Source organism: Notamacropus eugenii, chromosome 1 (genome assembly GCF_028372415.1).
Source record: "Notamacropus eugenii isolate mMacEug1 chromosome 1, mMacEug1.pri_v2, whole genome shotgun sequence".
In the NCBI taxonomy this organism is placed as follows: Eukaryota; Metazoa; Chordata; class Mammalia; order Diprotodontia; family Macropodidae; genus Notamacropus; species Notamacropus eugenii.
In genome coordinates this window covers 494,785,454-494,804,592 of record NC_092872.1, presented here as the reverse complement: position 1 = coordinate 494,804,592, position 19,139 = coordinate 494,785,454, and the positions used below count along the sequence as shown (strand labels likewise).

Here is a 19,139-nt window from a genome sequence, read left to right as displayed (position 1 = left end):
AGGGAGGGAGTAGGAAGGGAGTGGGGAAGGAGGGGAGGGAGGGGGAAAAATCTAAGATATATGGAAGTGATTGTAGAACACTGAAAACAAATAATTTTTAAAAATAAAATAATCAAAAAAATGTTAAGAAAAATTGTTTTTACATGCAACTGGGAAATAAAATGTACAGGCAATGGGGTATTGAAATCTATTTTGTCCTTCAAGAAAATAAAGGGGAAGGGAATAAGAAGAGAGGATGACAAAAGGGAGGGCTGACTGGGGAAATGGGTAATCAGAATGTATGCCATCTTGGGATGAGGGGAGGGGAAAGAGGGGAGAAAAGTTGGAACTCAAAATCTTGTGGAAATAAATGTTGAAAATTAAAAATAAATAAATTTACATCTTAAAAAAATAAAGAGAATCAGTCAGAAAAAGAGCCCTATACAACAGAGTTCATATATAAATTAGAGGAGATATAATGGAAGATGAGAAGTTCAAAGGCAGGACACCCATTGTATGTCCTTTGTGTACTATGTATGGGTTTCTTCTTTTCACATTTCTTGGCAAGAAAATACAAAAAAAAAGCAAAATGAACAAAAAGCACTTCTAGCTTTTTTTAAGATTTCACTGGAAATACTTAACAATGAAACTGCAAAGTGCCAAGGTAACCCCCTGACCTGGATTTATGAAAACTTTTAGTTAAGGAAATTACTCAAGAGGCAGCTCTCCTTGGTTGGGTAGGCCTGACATCAAATACCAAATCACCAAGTACAGGAAAAAATACTGACCCTAGGATAAGTTTTTGTCCCTTACAAAGACCAGAATATCCTTGGGTTCTTTTTTTCCTCTAAATTTAACAAACACTAAATAAAATTAGCATTTCCATATACCTAGTTTGAAACTTCATTATGCAGAATTGCTGATCAGACACAGAACAAATTCAGCATATAATTTTCCAAGTTGTCTTGCTTGTCCATGATAGGTAATAGTCTCTCATTTGCTCACACTTGCTATCTCTCAACTATCCCTACTCCTCCTCCTCCAAATCTAAAAGACAAAAGAAAAAGAAAACCCTTGTGATAAAATTACATAGGCAAGTATAATAAACTCCTCCACTGTCCATGTCCAAAAATGTATGTGTAATTCTTCATCTTGTGTCTATCAACTCTCTGTGAAGAGATGGTTATCATGCTTCACTTGCATTACTCTTTTATACTCTTTAGGCTGGTCTTTCATTGGTCAGGGTTATTAAGACTTTCAAAGTTGTTTTGTCTCTACAATATTATTGTTATTATATAAATATTTTTCCTATTTTTTCCTGGTTCTACTGAATCCATTATGAAAATCAGCTCATACAGGTCTCCTGAGGTTTTGTTAAAATGATCCCTTACATCATTTCTTAGAGTAGTTATGTATTCTATTACATTCATAAACCATAATTTGTTCAGTCATTCCTTACTTGACATATTCCTTCAAGATCTCAGTTCTTTCCTACTACAAAAAGAGCTACTATAAATCTTTTTTTTTATATATGGGACCTTTTCCTCTTTCGTTAATCTCTACAGGGTAAAGATCTAGCAGTGGTATCACTGAATCAAAGGATAGTGACAGTGACATTTTGGGCTTTACTGATGATCAGACCAATCATAGCTCCAGTAATCAAGCATCTAGTGTGCCCATTTCCCCAAACCCCTTCCAAGAATTCTCATTTTCCTGTTTTGTCATCTGTGCTATCTAACTGATGTAAGGTACAATCTCAGAGGTGTTTTAATTAGCACTGCTTTAAGTATTAGAAATTTGTAGCATTTTTTTCATATGGTTACCAGCGGCTTGGATTTTTTTTCCAAGAAAACTGCTTATTTATACTCTTTCATCATTTATCTATAGGGAAATAGCTTTTGTTCTAATACATTTGAAACATTCCTTGTAAATCTTAGATACATGAAACCTGTATTAGAAAAAATCTGTAACAAAAGGTTTTTCCCCAGGTAGGTTTTCCTTCTAATTTAATTGCATTTTTGTTTATGAAAAAATCCTAATTTTATGTAATAAAACTGGCTGTTATCATTTGCGATTCTCTCTTGTTCATCAATTTTTCTATCTATAGATCTTCCTTGTTCCTCTAAACTGTTTATGATATTATCTTTAATATCTAGGTCAGGTATGCATTTGTGAGTTATCTTAGTATACGATTATGAAGAACTGATCTAGAATTGATCTCCCATCAAACTGCCTTCCCATTCTCCCTAATTTATTCCACTTATCTCTCTCTTTCTCTCTCTCTCTCTCAAACAATACCAAACTGTTTTGCTGAATATTGCTTGGTAGTATAGTATGAATCTGGTACTACTAGGTCCCTTTCCCAATTTTTAAAAATAATTTCCGGTGAGATTCTTGACCTTTTTTTCTTCAATTTGGTTGGTATGAAACTGCAAGTAAATTAATTTAGATATCACTGTCATCTTATTTTACTGACTCAGCCTAGACATAAGCAAGTACTGTTTCTCCAGTCATATCCTAGATCTTCAATGGTTTGTGAGGATAATAACTATTAAGAAAAAATTACCTTCTTCCAAATTCCAAAGCTGCCATAACCAGATCTAACCTCCTTGTGTGCCTAACCATCTTCCCAGGTAATGAGTAACATCCAATAGTTTCCTTTCCCAATAATCCCTAAAACTCACTGAACAAACACAATCTTAGCCATAGAACTCTAACTCTCAGAGCTGTTGTTTGTCCTTCATTCTCAAAGAGGATCACAACATCAGGAAAATGATACCAAGACTTGCAAATGGACTGAATTTAAATGAGGGAGGACTGTGCAAAGTCACTAGCCTCACTTTCTCCTCCTGAGCCATCTGGGTGCAGTGGCAAGATACAGATCAGGATAACTAGAGATACCTCCAACTCTCAGAGCTAAAAATCCCATAGATGAAATTCAGGTCAATATATAAACTAACAAAAATCTATTAAAAGAAAATACACAGAAATATTCAAATAAGGGAGGCTATTCCAAGAGAAGGTTGGATTAGATAATCACTAAGATTGATTCTCTGTGCCTATTGCATACAAATATGAGTTATTAACAAAAAAAAAAAATGTGAAAACTGGAAAGGTAGGGGGCAACTAGGTTAGGAAGGGCTTTGAATACCAAACAGAGGATTTTCTATTAATTAACATAAAATTTCAAAGCTCTAGGTTAGAACGTTTTAGTGTTTAGTAAGAAAGAGACCAGAGCTGTGATTTCATTGGTATAGGGAATTATCAATCCAGGAGAGAATGTTGTGGGCAATTTATTATGTGAGAGAGTTACCTAGAGAACTTATAGGACTTGAACCCAAGTCTTCCTAGGCTTCTCTGTCTATCTACCACACTATACCTCTTTCAAACAGTTATTCATGAAAAAAGAAAAATTTCCCAAAGATAAAGACGAATGAATGCTCTTAGACATTAATTCATCAAATGAAAATAGCCGACTATTGACAAATCTATACAGAACTAAAAAAATATAAATAAATGATATATTAGTTCACAAGGCAAACTCGAATGTTATTGGCAAACAACTAAAAGATTTTTAAACATTTAATGAATCCCAAATAGAATAAGACTGTACTATCCATTACTGAGAAAGTAATTTCATACCATTAAAAGTATTTAAAAAATTCAAGAATGCCACGAAAAATTTCAAACCTAAAAGCTTAACTTGCCAAGGGGAAAGTAAAGGGGGAAGACTTCTGCCTACAACTTCACTCCTTAATGGAAAGCTAGAACTTACCAAAAGAAGTCAGATTCAGAGTCCCTTGGTGAAAGTATTAGTGCAAAAGGCAGAATGCAATTCACACAACACAGTAGATGCAACAGAGAGGACTTTGGGAAACTTTGGTTCAAGGCTGAAAGAAGCTTGACAGGAAAACTGAAGGCATGGAGATAAAACTCATGTACATGAAAGTTTCTAAGTACACTATGGGCTGTAAATGCGCTGAGAAATCAAACTGATGACCTGGAAAATAAAATGAGATTTAAAGATATCATGTTAGCTAGGAGTTTTGAATGTATATAAAAATTATTTTTAATTTTTTTTCACTTTAAGTGATTATAAAGAAAAATAGAAACGGACAATTTTTTTTAAATGTTCAGAATGTGTCATTATCAAGCTGGATGAACATCAGAAATACAAAGATGGTTTAAGATTAGGAAACAAAATGAATAAAAAAGGAATTAAGTGAACAAAAACCACATGATTATATCAATAGATTTTTAAAAGGCTTTGACAACATACAACTATCATTTATGTTAACAATACTAAAAAATCACCAGTTTATAGAGGCCCTTTCTTAATATGTTCAAAAATATTTATTAAAAATAAGAACCAGCACCAAAAGTTTTCCTAGTAGGTTCAGAGTGAAGTAAGGCTATTATAGTCTCCAATATTAATTGGCAGAATTCTAGAAATTCTAGCTATATCAATAATCAATCCACAATATTTAAGTGTCTACTATATGCGAGGTACTGTGCTACACATACAAATAAAAAGGGTTAAGATAGTACTCATAGAATTTATAATCTACAAAAGAAGTAATTAAGTGAATTTGGTTGTTTTTTGTTTAAAGGAGGCAAAATTAGTCCCATTTACAGACCATATGATGGTCTGCCTAGAAAATTCCAGGGAATCAATAAAAGAACTAATAGACAGCTTCAGAGAAGTGCTGTTATTCAGCTGTTTTTCAGTCATGTCTGACTCTACATAACCCTAGTTAAGGGGGGGGTTTTGGCAGAGACACTAGAGTGGTTTGCCATTTCTTTCTTCAGCTCTTTTTTTTTTTTAAGATGAAGATCTGAGGGCTAAATGACTTGACCAGGGTCACAACTAATAAGTGTCTGAGGTCTGAGTTCATGAATATGAGTCTTCCTGACTCCAGTCCCAGCACTCTTTCCACTATGCCACCTAGCTGCCCTCTTCAGGGAAGTAGTAGTATAGAAATAAATCCAGAAAAATCATCAACATTTTATGCACTACTGATTAAATCCTGAAAAAAAAAAAAAACAGAAAGGAAAATTATTTTTAAAGTAACTATGAAGTGTATATAATATCTGAGACTTAATCTATCAATTCACAGGACCATTACAAACAAACTAAAGAAATAAAGGAGTATATAATAATTGGACAGATAGTCAACATCAAAACAAATTTAAAAAATAAAGGAAGACCTAAATAACTGGACAGTCAACAGTCATAGGCACAGCACATGACTACCAAAAAATGATATTAAATAAATAATTTACAGTTTCAGAATTATACCAATCAAACTACCAAAAGGATATTTTATAGATCTGGGGAGGAATCAAATGGAGGAATGAAAAGTCAAGAATTTCAAGCGAAATAATCTTTTAAAATAGGAACAAAGGTAGACATACTACAAGATCTGCAATTATATTATAAAGAATTAATTATATTTGCAATTGGTTAGAAAGGGAAAATAATTTCTGCAGTCAGGTGTTCAATAAACCAAAAAACACAAAAATCCTAAGAGAGGGACTTTTTAATCTTATGATAATTGCTAGAAAAATTAAAACTCATTTCTTGGAAAATGGGAGAAGATCTGACATCATATCTTACATATATCACATTTAATCCCAAATAGACAAATTATTTAAATATAAATCATCACATTGTTTTTTTTAAATAGAGAAGAATGGATAGGGAAGGGGCGTAGAGCTGTAATTTCATTGGTAGAGGGAACTCCTAGATGAGTAAATTCCCTCTACCAAAACAGGTCAGCATTTCCTCAGCTATTACAGCGTTAAGAGTTTTCTCAGAGCACAGAGAGGTAAATGAGCACAATCAATATGTCACAGACAGGACTCCTCAGGACTTGCTGGCTTAAAAGTAGACTTTCTGTTCACTAAAATAGGAAGGAATTAAATTCCTTAACTATGGTAATGGGGAAATTCATGACCAGAAAGGGACAGAAAAAATTATTAAAGGCAAATAAACAGCAATTCCAATTATACAGAAGTAAAAAGATTTCCCACAAACAAAATCATTTCAACTGAAGTAAGAAAAAAAGTTATTTCTTGGAGAGAAATCTTTGTATCAAAGTTCTCTGAGAAAAGCATGGCAGAATGATGTCGTAATGACAAAAAACTGGCTGGAGAACAAGAAGCAGAAGGTCCCTCACCAAGGTTCAATTACCCAGGGACACAAGCCAAAATTCCAATGGGAGAGGCAGAGAATGGCTAGAGAAAGACCTCCAAGGAAGATATTAAAGAAAAGTAATGTCATACATGTGCCAAAGTATACACAGAAAAGCACTATTTAAAGTAACAAAAAACTAAGTGCCCATGAAATGGGCACTAGGTAGACAAAACATAGTAAATGGATTTCATGGGATACCACTACACCGTAAGGAATGGAGAATATGAAGAATTCAGAGAAACAAAGGAAGACTTGTAATAACTGATACAAAGCAAAAACAGATGCAAAAGAATAATATACACAATGATTACAAAAATGTAAATAAAGGAATGCACTATAATAGGTCATAAAATGGACACTACTGGATTCATGATTACTACAGAGTACGCTTTCTTGCTTTTATGAAGAAATAAGATTACATGTGTTTCATGTGTTATCAGTCCCAATCAATGTTAGAAATCTTCGCTTTGCTTTTTTTTTTAAGAAGAAAAATAGCAGGGGCAGGGGAGTTCTATTTTGAGAAGTGGCTACCACATCAAAACAAGAGGTAACAATAAAAAAAAGTTTAGGCTACAAAGGAGATTAAAATAAAGAATTTTTAAATTCAGAATGTATATAATAGATATACCTTCCCCAGAATGACTCTGCTGAAAGTTATATATGATTTGTGTATGACTTTAGACAAATCAACTACAAAAATAACAAGGAAACCTAAGAACCTAAAAAAAATCTTAGTCAACAAATACTACCAATAAGAGTAATAGGTCAGCCAAAGACAACACCAATCTATGGATATATTATGATACAACATCAGTCTGTGAATATATTCTGATATATATCAGAATATATCCATACAGTGGTGTTGCCTTTGGCTGACAGAGCACTTAGATGTAAAATCTTACTAAGAAAGATGATGGGAAGACTATAACCATATCACCTCATAAAACAAAGAAAAGCAATAGAGGGTTAAAAGAATTTGAAGAAAATTTGGCAAAACTCTAAAGGCAATTTAAGAAAGAAAATGGAAGGAAGACCTTAAAAAGAAGAAAAACGTAAAAAATTTTAAACAAAATTTTTTCACCATGAAGGACAATACAGCCACCTCACACCAACTCTAGCATCCTAGGCCTCAATGTGCTTATAAAGGAGAAATGGAATTAAAGACAGCAATTATAGGAAAAGCAGTTGAATAAGAAAAAAATATACAGAGAAGAGATTCCCTTCTAGAAACAACTCAACTCTGAGGATGCTAAGGAATTGAATCCCAAGGTATCTGAAGGAGGAGAAGGCATGGAAAAACATCAGATCTCAGTAATATTTTTTTTAACGACCAAAAATAGATCAACCTATTTGCCTACATGTACACATGCATAAAAAGCATCACCAATGAGGGCATTAGTAGGGGGTAGGCTATATTCCACAGTAGAGCACACCTTTACTATTATACAATTGACTGAAAAATGGAGAAAATGCACTTTCCTTGTCAGTTCTAATTAAAAAAAAAAAAACATTTCATTCAATGCAGCACAAAATTGCTGTCTTAAAGGCTCTTTTCCAACAAAGTTGTTCCCATCAATGCAACAAAATTATTCAAGATTTCTGTGAAGATATAACAACAATATATAATCTTCTTCTGCAACTCTCTAATCATAAATGACAGATAAGGCACAAAACAGGAAGAGATGTATGCTCACCAAAGTATTCAGCACAGTCATGGAAGAGATCCAGTGTACAGCCCAAGAGGAAAAGAGTTTCCCTATGGATAATGAGATTCTCCTGATGCTCATATTTGCGGATAACTTTGTGTAGATTCACAGTCTCTTAGAAAAATTCTGTAACCCCTCATAATGGCCTAATCATCCACATAGGAAAAACTAAGTAGACAAAGAACTATCATTCAGATGGACAGAAAACCTATAATGATCATATTGTCATGTTATAAATATATATGTGTGTATATATATATGCATACATATATAAATAAAATATAAGCATTGGACATAAAATGCAAATGGATAATAAGCCCAAAATTAAACCAGAGATTAAACGAGAAAACTGCAAACTGCAAATTTCTTGTAGAAAAAAAGATTCAGCTTTTCAGTACCAATATTCTACTTGTGTTGCTTTTTGTCTGAGTCACAGAACAATATATAGTTGATCTTCAATATTCACACATTTAACTTTTGCAACTTCAAGAATTCACATAATTTTACTAGTAACCTCATTTTCATTTGCCCATTGGCAATCATACACATTTGTGGCCATATGCAGCAGAGACTGAGACCTTGCCAGTCTCAGAATTTTCTCAGATAAGTGACTAAAATCCTAGCAATCTTTCTCTTGGTTTTCAAAGGATAGCCAAGATAGAGAGGTTTACAGCAGTAGAGTATACTGTATCAGATAGCAGTGATCCTCTCATATTGCTATCTGAGACAGTGTATGGTAAGATTCAGATTTTTAAAATGTTTTAGTTTTAAGAATTTTATTTAATGGACAACATTTATGGTACTGTAGATTTCACATGTTAGGAAAAGTGAATGTTGTCTAAAATAATTTTTTAATGAGATGCCAGCACAAAAGGTCCCAGAATTCTACAGAAGAATTAGCAAGAAAACTGTTTTGCATGTTACCAATTTTATTTTATGGGTTATTTCATGGTTAACTGGGTTAGGAGGAGTGCAGAGTATCAGAATTAATGATCTGCTATAAATACTTGTATGCAGAAAAGTGTATTTTTGGCAACCTCTAGCCAAAGATTACAGTTTTTGGTGGTTAGAGGAACCTGATCCCCTATTCCCCACAGATTCAATGTATTGAAATTCACATTATTTTACTTTTGCACAATTTTCTAGGAATGTTCCCCCTGCAAAGTTGAGGACTGACTGTACTTCCAAAGAAGTAAAAATGAATTACCAAAAAGAGAGCAATGGAAAGGCACATGATGGATGGAACAAAGAAGAATCTTTAAAAAAGAATAAAAGATGCAATCAGAAAAATATCTGAGAAAAAAAAAGATGGCCACATGGCCACATGCTGAGGGCAAGGGCTAACCCACAAATTTCCAAACTATTCACAATGTCAACAGAAAGTGAAGAAAGGCCCCACATGTGTTGTTGTTCCATCAACAAACTTTTAGGAGAACATGGACAAAATTCCCACAGGATATGTAGACATAGAGAACTTGTGATCTACATCAATTGAGAAAACATGTACATCAATGAGATAACTGAACATTTGAATATGTGAGTAACTAATGCAGTAGCATCAAATTCAAATCAAAACAAGATATAAGGACACACAAGTATATATAAGAAATACTGACTTAAAAAACCACCTATTAGAATAATCTATGTTTTATTGTATTTTCATTAATGTTAAATATTTTTGAAGTACATTTTATCTTGTTTTGGCAGCACTATGGACTTTGTGAGATGTTAACACCTTCGCTGAAAGTTGGTATATAAATCTGAATGTAATTTCAGGATTCCTGTTTAATAACTAAAAGTCTATGTTGAAAAACATGGCATAGTATTCTTATCCTTTGATCTGCTATACTGAGTTTTCTTTAAATTCTAGAATTCCCTAAATCCTATCCTCAATGGATTTACAGTTTAGAGTAAGAATAGAAATATATCTCAAGAACTAATAAAATTTAAACACTAACTCATAAATGGGCCTTTCCTGATGACTCCAGGATCTGGTGACTTCCAGCTAAAATTATCTCCTAATTTATTCTGTATTTCTTTTACACATAATGATAAATGTGTGTGCTATCTTGTGCTTAGTAAATGTCTGTTGAATGAGTATAAAATGATCAAACAAAATTTGGACATGACAAGTTTTGTAGCTCTCCTAATGGGTTTTGCTTTTAAACAATGATGCTATATACATTGCTCATTCCAGGCATATAATAATCCCACATCTTCTTGTTTTAACATAAAACACAGTCTAATAAAATTTTTTAAAAAGTCACAGTTCATTAAAACTTTGCATCTACCACTATGTAACTGTGAGAAGCAATTCTGCTTTTTCAAAAAGGCTAGTATAATATTAAATGTATGCTACCACAGGCTATAATCATCAAAAGCTTCTCAGATCTTACCATTTAGCACTGGAAGGAACCTTAAAGGTCACCTAGTCAGTCCAACTCCAGGCATTTTATATGTGAAGAAACTCAAAAGTTAAACCACTTGCATAAAGTCATAGAGGTAGTATAGGCAATTCAACCTCAAATCCAGCACTCTTTACACTGCACCAAATTGTTTCCATGTTTCTCCATTTGTTCATAGTCTTAATTAAAATAATAATGGTAATAATTGCAACAATTACAAAAGAAACTATTCTGGCTATAGTGATCAAAATTAACAAATGAATAATAATAACAATAGTATTTATTTAGCAGCACAAAAGAGCCTAAGTTACTACCTTAATTCCTCCACTTGTGTAATGGGAAGATACTTACCTCACAGAAATACAGCAGAACGAATCATAAGATCTATGATACTATAATTGTGAAAAATATTATCCTATATTACATCCCAAAGCTACCTGCAACCCATTCCTACCTTTCCCTTCTTCACAGATTACACAAGGCAACAGCACAGAAATATATCCTTGACTTTTAAAACAAGGTACAAAATCCGTTCATCATATTTGCTTGCCCCTTTCTCTCCCTGAGATGAAGGTCACTAATCTTCTCTTGCCTCTAATGAACAAATAAAAACAATTAGGGGAGCAATTTCTGAAACTGTGGCTAAGTTTCTATCCAATACAAAGATTTTAAGTTTGATATGATTTTCCCATAGGACCAATAAAACTGTAATGTGTGTAATCACTAAGAATAATAACTGGCATTTATACAATACCTTAAAGTTTGCGAAGTACTTTACATACATCTTCTTATTTGATCCTTAGAAGAATTCTGTAAAGTACATAGTACAAATTTCACTACTTCCATTTTACATAAGAAGAAACTGATACTCCTTAAGTTGAGGTGATACATAGAGGTCAGACTCAAACCGGATCTTGGGTCTCCAAAACTCTTTCTACCACATCATTCCTCCATGAAGTTCTCCTTCTCATGCCCAATTTTTGTCAGAAATAACTACAAATATATATTTAACCAGCTGTAAATTATGTAGCGTATATGGCCTTGTATCTCAAATTACATATAAATTAAATAGGATAAAAGTAGCCAACACATAAAACTTTACTTCTATTGAGGATCACAGACTTAAGAGATGGAAAGGAAGTTAGAGGTTATTTATTCCAATCTTTTAGTTTCACACACTAAGAAACTGAGACCTAAAGAGGTAAAGGGATTTGCCCAACTCTCATACAGCTATTAAACGGCAGTCAGAATTTGAACCCAGCACCTCTGATTCTAAATCCAGCAATTTCTCCACTGCACCTATAATACAGGTATTAAGAGGCCCATCCCACCAACTTGTCTTTTTTTCATAATTTCCACTACATATTTATGACAACAAATCAATAAAAGGTGAAAATTTTGTTAATCATGGAATGTTTAAGGATTTCTTCATGGAAGATTTTCACAGGCATCTTGAAGACTTTGAGAATACCTATGGTCACTTGACAGGATTTTAAGAAATCGATTGAGAAAGATATTTTATTGCCTTCTCATATGGAATTTCCCAGACTGTGCAGATCAAGTTGTATGTTTTGCTACCTTTAAACAGTAAGATTTTCTTTACTGAGCTTCCATATAAACAGACTATCAGCTTCATTTTGTACCTTAAGGAACAACTGCTTACAATGAATTGATTTTCATCCTCGGATCACCACCCTGTCAGTTCAAAAGGTCAAGAATTAACTAAATTTAATTCAATGAGAATTTATTAAGTACCTAATGTATACAAGGCACAATGGTACAAAATATAACCAACAGTCCCTGCCTGGAAAAAGAGCTAATATTTTTCTAGGGGATATAGAATGTAAAAATAGTTAAGAAAACTGAGGAGTGTTAAGGACTGTTAAGGGGTCCTCTGAACTTGTCTTTTTAAGTTACCATTATTTTCCAGAAATACTTGATCCAGAACATGTAGGAGGCCCTGAGTGTGTCAAGGACATACACACACACACACACACACACACACACACAAACAAACACACACACCCAACATACTTTACTGTTTGCATCCTAAACTGGACTCCCTGTGTGTGCCTGGGAGTCAAGACAAGTGCCAGTTACTTTGCACTACACTGGGAAATTGCTTGCGCAGCTGGGACCCTTGCAGATAAGCCGACCATCCTATCTTTATAACCTAGTAGTTCCCATGGGAAATGAATGCAGTTGTCTTGCTTCTCCCCTTCAGAAAGGGTTTTATTCTTTTCTCATCTTACTACACCTTTCCTCCTTCCAAGTCACACTCTTTTAGGTGGAGATTTCTGTTTTCTCCTCCTTCCTTTGCTGTACTGTCATAAATACACAAACTTCTATATAGATTATAAACTCTTTGGGTTTCATACGCATGTTCATTTCTCTTGCAATTTCTCTTCATTTCTTTTTTCACATAAATTTCAGGAAGTTATGATTCCCTGTTGACAGAAGGGATAGTGTTGTAATACCTAGTGGATCAGGAAAGGTCATCAAAAGAAAAAAAAAATGGCACATAAACTAGGCCTTGAAGGAAGTTAAGGTTTCCAAGAGATAAAAGAGAGGAAAAAGAAAGTGTCAGGGCATAGAGGCACAAGGGTGGCAGATAGAAAACCAAGTTCTGGGAGAGAACTGGCCAGTTTGGCTGGAACCGTCAGATGAAAAGTGTCAAGTGAGTGGTAGGGATAAGAATTAAACAGGAATTCAGAAAAGGAAGATAGCACTGTAATCAGAGAAGGATACACTAGAGTAAGGCAAACCAAGGTAGGCCTCAAAGGATAGATGAGATTTAGATAACACAACAAAGGACGTGGAAAGTGAGTGGGGAGAAAGCATCAGAGCAAAAGTACTTACTCTTTTACCCTTTAAGTCCATGGACAGAGTGCTGGGCCAGGAATCAGGAAGAGTTCCAATCAGCCCTTAGACACTAAATAGCTGTGTATCTGTCTGTCTCCTCCAGGGCAAGGCACTCCACCTCTGTTTGCTCAGTTTCCAGAACTGTAAAATGGCCATAACAATAGTATCTCTCTCTTTCTCTCTCTCTCTCTCTCTCTCTCTCTCTCTCTCTCTCTCTCTCTCTCTCTCTCTCTCAAGATTGTTGTGAAGATCAAATAAGATATTTGTAAAAAGTGCTTAGGACACTGTCTGACACATAGGCAGCACTGTATCAATGCTTATACCTTTCCTCTTCCATTACCAATCTAAAATCCTTAGTATGGTTAAAACAGTGTAAATTGGGTATGTTGTTATCTGGGTATCACTAAAATATAGTATGGTATTTCAAAAGTGACTAACTGACAACTAATAGTATATATACCTGAAAAGACAGATAATGAAGACTTTAATTCCTCTAATAACCTATAAATATTTGGCCAAAAAGTAACTTTTCTCTTCTATGTTCATAACCTTGGCATCGTCCTCAATTTCTCATTTTCCCTTACCCCACATATCTAATCAGTTGCCAAATCTTGCCATTTTTACCTCTGCAATATCTCTTACAACTAATCACGTCTCTCTACAATATCTGGACTATTACAGAGGCCTACTAATAAATCTCCCTGGATCAAGTTACTCCCCACTCACTAAGGAGAGCGGAGAAAACAACGCATACCATTATAAATGTATACAATGTATACAACATTATAAAGGAAAATTGTGAAAGAATTAAGAATTCCAATCAATGTAATGAACAAATATGACTACAGAAGACCAATTAAGACTTTACTATGCCTCCTACCTTTTGACTATCAAGATGCTGAATGAGATATATTTATGGATGTGTTTTGATTAACTAAATTTATTTGTTACAAGTGAGGGCATTTAGTTTGTGTGAGAAAGGGAAGTTTGAGAGAAGAAGTAATAGCAATGTAAAAAAAAAAAAAAGGACATTAAACCAAACCTTTTTAAAATACATAAAAGAAGGCAGAAAAAGATACGAACTGGACAGTATCAGAATCAGCATGCTAAATCTATCATACATACTTTTTTAAAAAACAAGCAATATGTAATTGAGATTCAGCTTCATATGCAATTCTCTATTTTCTGTTCTTATTTGTACATGGAAATGATCATGTCAGTTGATGTCTGCTAAATTCATTTTTCTCCCCATTCTAATCCATCCTCCAGACAACTAGCAAAGTGATTTTCCTCAAGTGCAAATGTGACCATGTCACTTCTCTAATCAACACACTCAGTCAGTTGCCTCTAAACTTCTGTCTGGGTTTAAAACTCTTTATAACATGACCTAACCACCTTTCCATTCTCATACAATATTCCCCTCCCTCTACTTTATATTATAACCAAAATGGCCTTCTTTCTGATCTTCTCACACAGTATTCTATCTCCCCTACATGCCTTTACAGTGCCTCTCTTCTGTACCTGATATGTACTCCATAAAATCCCTCACCTCCTTCAAAACAAAGTTCAAGCATAACCATCTACATGAAAATTTTCCACTCATGTCATCTCTCTAACATATCTATTTTGTACTAATCCAATACATAATAATAAGTATCTACAAAATACTTTAAGGTTTACAAAGTACTTTTAAACTATCTCATGTTACCCTCACTACAAGCCTAGGAGGTAGGTGCTATTATCTCCAGCATTGTCTCTGGCTCTCCCCCATGCCTACAATGCTCTACCTCCTCAATCTCTGCCTAATGGTCTCCCTGGATTCCTTCGAGGCATATCTAAAAGACCATCTTCTAAAGGAAGCATTCATTTCCCTATCCCTCTTAATTCTAATGTTTTCCCTCTGTTAATTATTTTTATACTTTTCCTGCATATAGTTTGTCTGTACTTATTTGTTTGCTTGTTGTCTCCCCCATTAGATGGTAAGCTCCTCGAGGGCAAGGATTGTCTTTGCCTCTTTTTGTATCCTCAACACTTAGCACAGAGAGAACCTAGAATATAGTAAGTGCTTAATAAATGTTTACTAAATGACTAATTGACTTACAGAGAAGGAAAACTAAGGATGCCAGAGATAAAGTAATATGCCTAGAATCACACAGCTAAGTAAATATCTGAGGGTGGATAAGAATTGGTCTTATAATCACCAGTGCTCTACCCAACAGTGATATCTAGCTGACTTACACATGTACATGTTGTCATCCCCAAGAGAACAAAAACTCATGGAAAGGTAAGGATTGCTTCATTTTTGTTTTTGTATTCCCAAAATCTAGCACACAGTACCTGGCAAACAGAAGATAGATTCTCGATGACTGATTCATTAATGACCTAGGCTGGTTCCTGGACAGCAATCCTATGCCAAGAACTAAAAACCTTTCCAGTCTGGTATAACTTCCTTGAACTTGTGCTCAGCTAGGAGACCTTAAGAGCCCAAGAGCATCTCCAAGCCTGGATGAAATACACAAGCAGGGCTGTAAAAGAGATTTGAAGACTGAAAATTCAAGCATCTAGGAGACATATCAACTACTCTCCTAATGCTAAGTAATATAAAGGTCTCAGATTTCCCAGAAGTTCAAAGTTAACCTATACCTGTGTCTTTCATTTAGAAAGTAATATCAAAAAATTTCATTTTTTCAAATTAGACTTAACATACCCTTCTGGTTTATAAATACAGACTCTAAAACTTCTTCCAACAATCTCTCTGATCTTACCCATCTATTTTTCTTCCTCACTCAAATGTCCTCTAGTCCTAGGTTCTTCTCTATCCCCTCTTTATAGCTAAAGCAGAAAGCATTTTGTTTTATTTTCATCTTGTATGTCTCTTTTCTTTTCTAAAATGCTTATCATACTTTTGGAAAGAGGCCTGTGTATGACCCACTGAGGGCAGGTTCCTTTTCTACCTCTGAGCACTGTCCTAAGACAAACTTGGTCTATACTTGCAAGTTAGTTGCCTTCTTTCTCTAATCTTTAAGACCAAACTTATAACATCATAAAAGTACTTCTGGAAATGACTTCTGTACGTACCAGTTACCTCCCCTTAAGAATATCACCTGTCCTAGCCTTTGTAGCTAGTTTGCAAATCAGTGAACACAATTTCTATCAAAGTATACTGTGAGGTATAATGTAAAGAGGCTTGGATATGGAGTCAAAGGACCTGAGTTTCAATTCTAAATCTCGTTTGTTCTGTACAAGATCTTTAACAAGTCATCACCTCTCTGGTCCTCATAGTTAACTTCATCTGGAAAATAGATTAGATTAGTGTTGTCAAACTCAAACAGAAATGGATCCCTCTAGGTTGCATATACTAACTTAAAGAAATTTAACATCATCTATGTTGTATTATATTTTCATTTATTTTGCTCAATATTTCCCAATTACTTATTAATCTGGTTTGGGAAGCACCAAGAGTTTTGCATGCTGAGTTTCATCTCTGGATCAGACGACTTCTAAGTTTCTTTCCAATTCCAAAACTATGACATTGGAACAGTGGCTAGCTCTGCACTGCTATATTTCTCTAAGACGAAGCTGTAACTCCTTAAACAGTCCTATGGAAGTTCCCCTAAAGATCACATCCTCAATTTCCAGTATAGTGCTATGGACATTGAAATCACTTCTTCACCTCCACCTCTAGCCATAGGCTGTGTCTCCCTTCATACAGGACTCCTCCTACTTCAGAGGGCAAGGAAAGGCAAGGTGGGTACTGAAAAGAGAACTGCATTTGTAGTGAGGAGACTTGGGTTCAAATTTCATATCAGATACTTAACTAAATAATCATATGCAAGTTCTTAAACTCTCTAGCCTTCAATTACCTCATCTATAAAATAGGGTAGATAGCTACATTACATACTCAAAGGTAACTGAGGAGAAGGTACTTTGTAAAGTCAAAACTATGTAAGTGGGAGTTGTTATTTTGTAGGACCAAAGATGAAACCATCTGAGAAAGTTTGAAACATTAATGTTCTGCATCGTTTCTAGCACACTCAGTGCTAAGCATAGAATGAAAGCTAAGGTCTTAATAAAATTATATCTTCATAAATTTTTCAATACCAATGCTGTCAGCAAAGCAGTTAAACTTCAACGGTCTCAAAAAAATAAAATCTAGATCAGCAGTCTTTTAATAAAAGCATTGCATCAAGGATCTATTAAGTACATGATTTCTGTTTCTCTACTGAAAATCTTTGTTTTTCCTTCAAGAAAATAAAAGATTGAGATAAAATGGGGGGAGGGGTGGAGCCAAGATGGTGGAATAGAAAAATGAACCTACTGTAGCTCTCCTAGCATAGCCCATAAAATACCTGAAAAAATGACCCTAAACAAATTCTAGAGCAGAAGAAGCCATAAAACGACAGAGTGAAAGAGATTTCCAGCCCAAGACAGCGTGGAAGGCTGACAAGAAGGGTCTATTGCACTGGGCTCAGAGTGGAGTGCAGCCTAGCCTTGGCCAAGCAGCACAGGCACTGACAGGACTGGAACAGGCTTCAGGGCATGGAATCACAGGTAGCAGCTGCGGTTCCCAGATTTCTCAACCCACAAACACCAAAGATAGCTTCAAAGGTCAGTGAGAAAGCTCTTTCACCTGGGTGAGAAGGGAACACAATCTGGCCCCAGCCCCAGCACAGTGGCAGCCACTGTGGCAGCAGCATCCACTTTTGGAGCCCTGGGTCTAAAGACCTGGGGGAATTAAACTGCTAATCTGAGTCTCAGTCCTGAGTGCTGGTCCTGGGGGTGAGGAGGAACACTGGCTTGTTGGAGCTAGTGGAGGCTCTAGAGAGAGAATCCTACTCACATTTCCAGGACAGAAAAGAGTGCTTGTTGCTCCCAGACCAGAGTGCAAGCTAGGAAAGGAGTAACTCCTCTCCCTTGATTGTGCCACCTTGGAGGAATTAAGAACTTACAGGTCCCTAGAGTATACCCTCCACTTGACAAAGGACTCAAAAGTCAAGTAACTGGCCAGGAAAATGCCCCAAAAGGGGGAAAAAAATAAGACTATAGAGGGTTACTTTCTTGGTTGAAAAGGTATTTTCTTCCATATTTTCAGATGAGGAAGGACAAAGCATACCATCAGAGGAAGACATGAAAGTCAAGGCTTCTACACCTAAAACCCCCAAAAAAAATATGCAATGGTCTCAAGCCATGGAAGAGCTCAAAAAGGATTCTGAAAATCAAGTAAGAGAGGTGGAGGAAAAATTGGGAAGAGAAATGAAAGAATTCACTGATCACTTCCTGAAAGAGATCCCAAAAGGAAAACTCCTAGGAATATTGTAGACAAATTCCAGAGTTCCTAAGCCAAGGAGAAAATATTACAAACAATCATAAAGAAACAATTCAAGTATTGTGGAAACACAATCAGGATAACACAGGATTTAGCAGCTTCTACACTAAGGAATTGAAGGGCTTAGAATATAATATTCCAGAGGTCAAAGAAAATAGGATTAAAACCAAGAATCACCTATCCAATAAAACTGAGTACAATACTTCAGGGGAAAAAATGGAATTTCAAATACAAGAATCAAGAGAAACATGAAAAGGAAAACAGGAAAGAGAAGCCTTAAGGAACTCATTAAAGTTGAACTATTTACATTCCTACATGGAAAGATGTTATCTGTAACTCATGAGACCTTTTTCAGTATTAGGTAGTTACATGTAGGCATGTATGGGTATGCATGTATGTGTTTATTATGTATCATACATGAGTGTACGCATGTATGTATATATGTGTATATGTATGTGTGCATGTGTATAGATATATACATATATATCTATATCTATACACACACACACACACATAGAGGGCACAGGGTGAGCTGAATATGAAGGGAGAATACCTAAAAAATAAAATAAAATTTACTGGTGAATGGAATATACTAGGAGTAAGAGAAAGGGAGATATAGAATGTAGCAAATCATCTCACGTACAAGAGGGAAGAAAGAGCTACAA

At 35.0% G+C, this 19,139-nt stretch overlaps 1 protein-coding gene across 17 annotated transcripts in view; it reads right to left on the bottom strand.

The window, feature by feature from the left end:
* EHMT1 (euchromatic histone lysine methyltransferase 1) overlaps nucleotides 1-19,139 on the bottom strand; it is a 300,206-nt gene that overhangs the window by 235,495 nt on the left and 45,572 nt on the right. For 4 of the 17 annotated variants that reach the window (XM_072633191.1, XM_072633200.1, XM_072633208.1 and 1 more), the window contains one exon: nucleotides 3,755-3,979. The exons of 12 other annotated variants lie outside the window; for them this stretch is intronic. The gene's annotated coding sequence lies outside the window, so the exon portion shown is untranslated. Of the gene's footprint in view, nucleotides 1-869; nucleotides 1,027-3,754; nucleotides 3,980-19,139 lie in introns of all 17 variants that reach the window. One more of the 17 variants, XM_072633201.1, reaches the window with a different exon arrangement.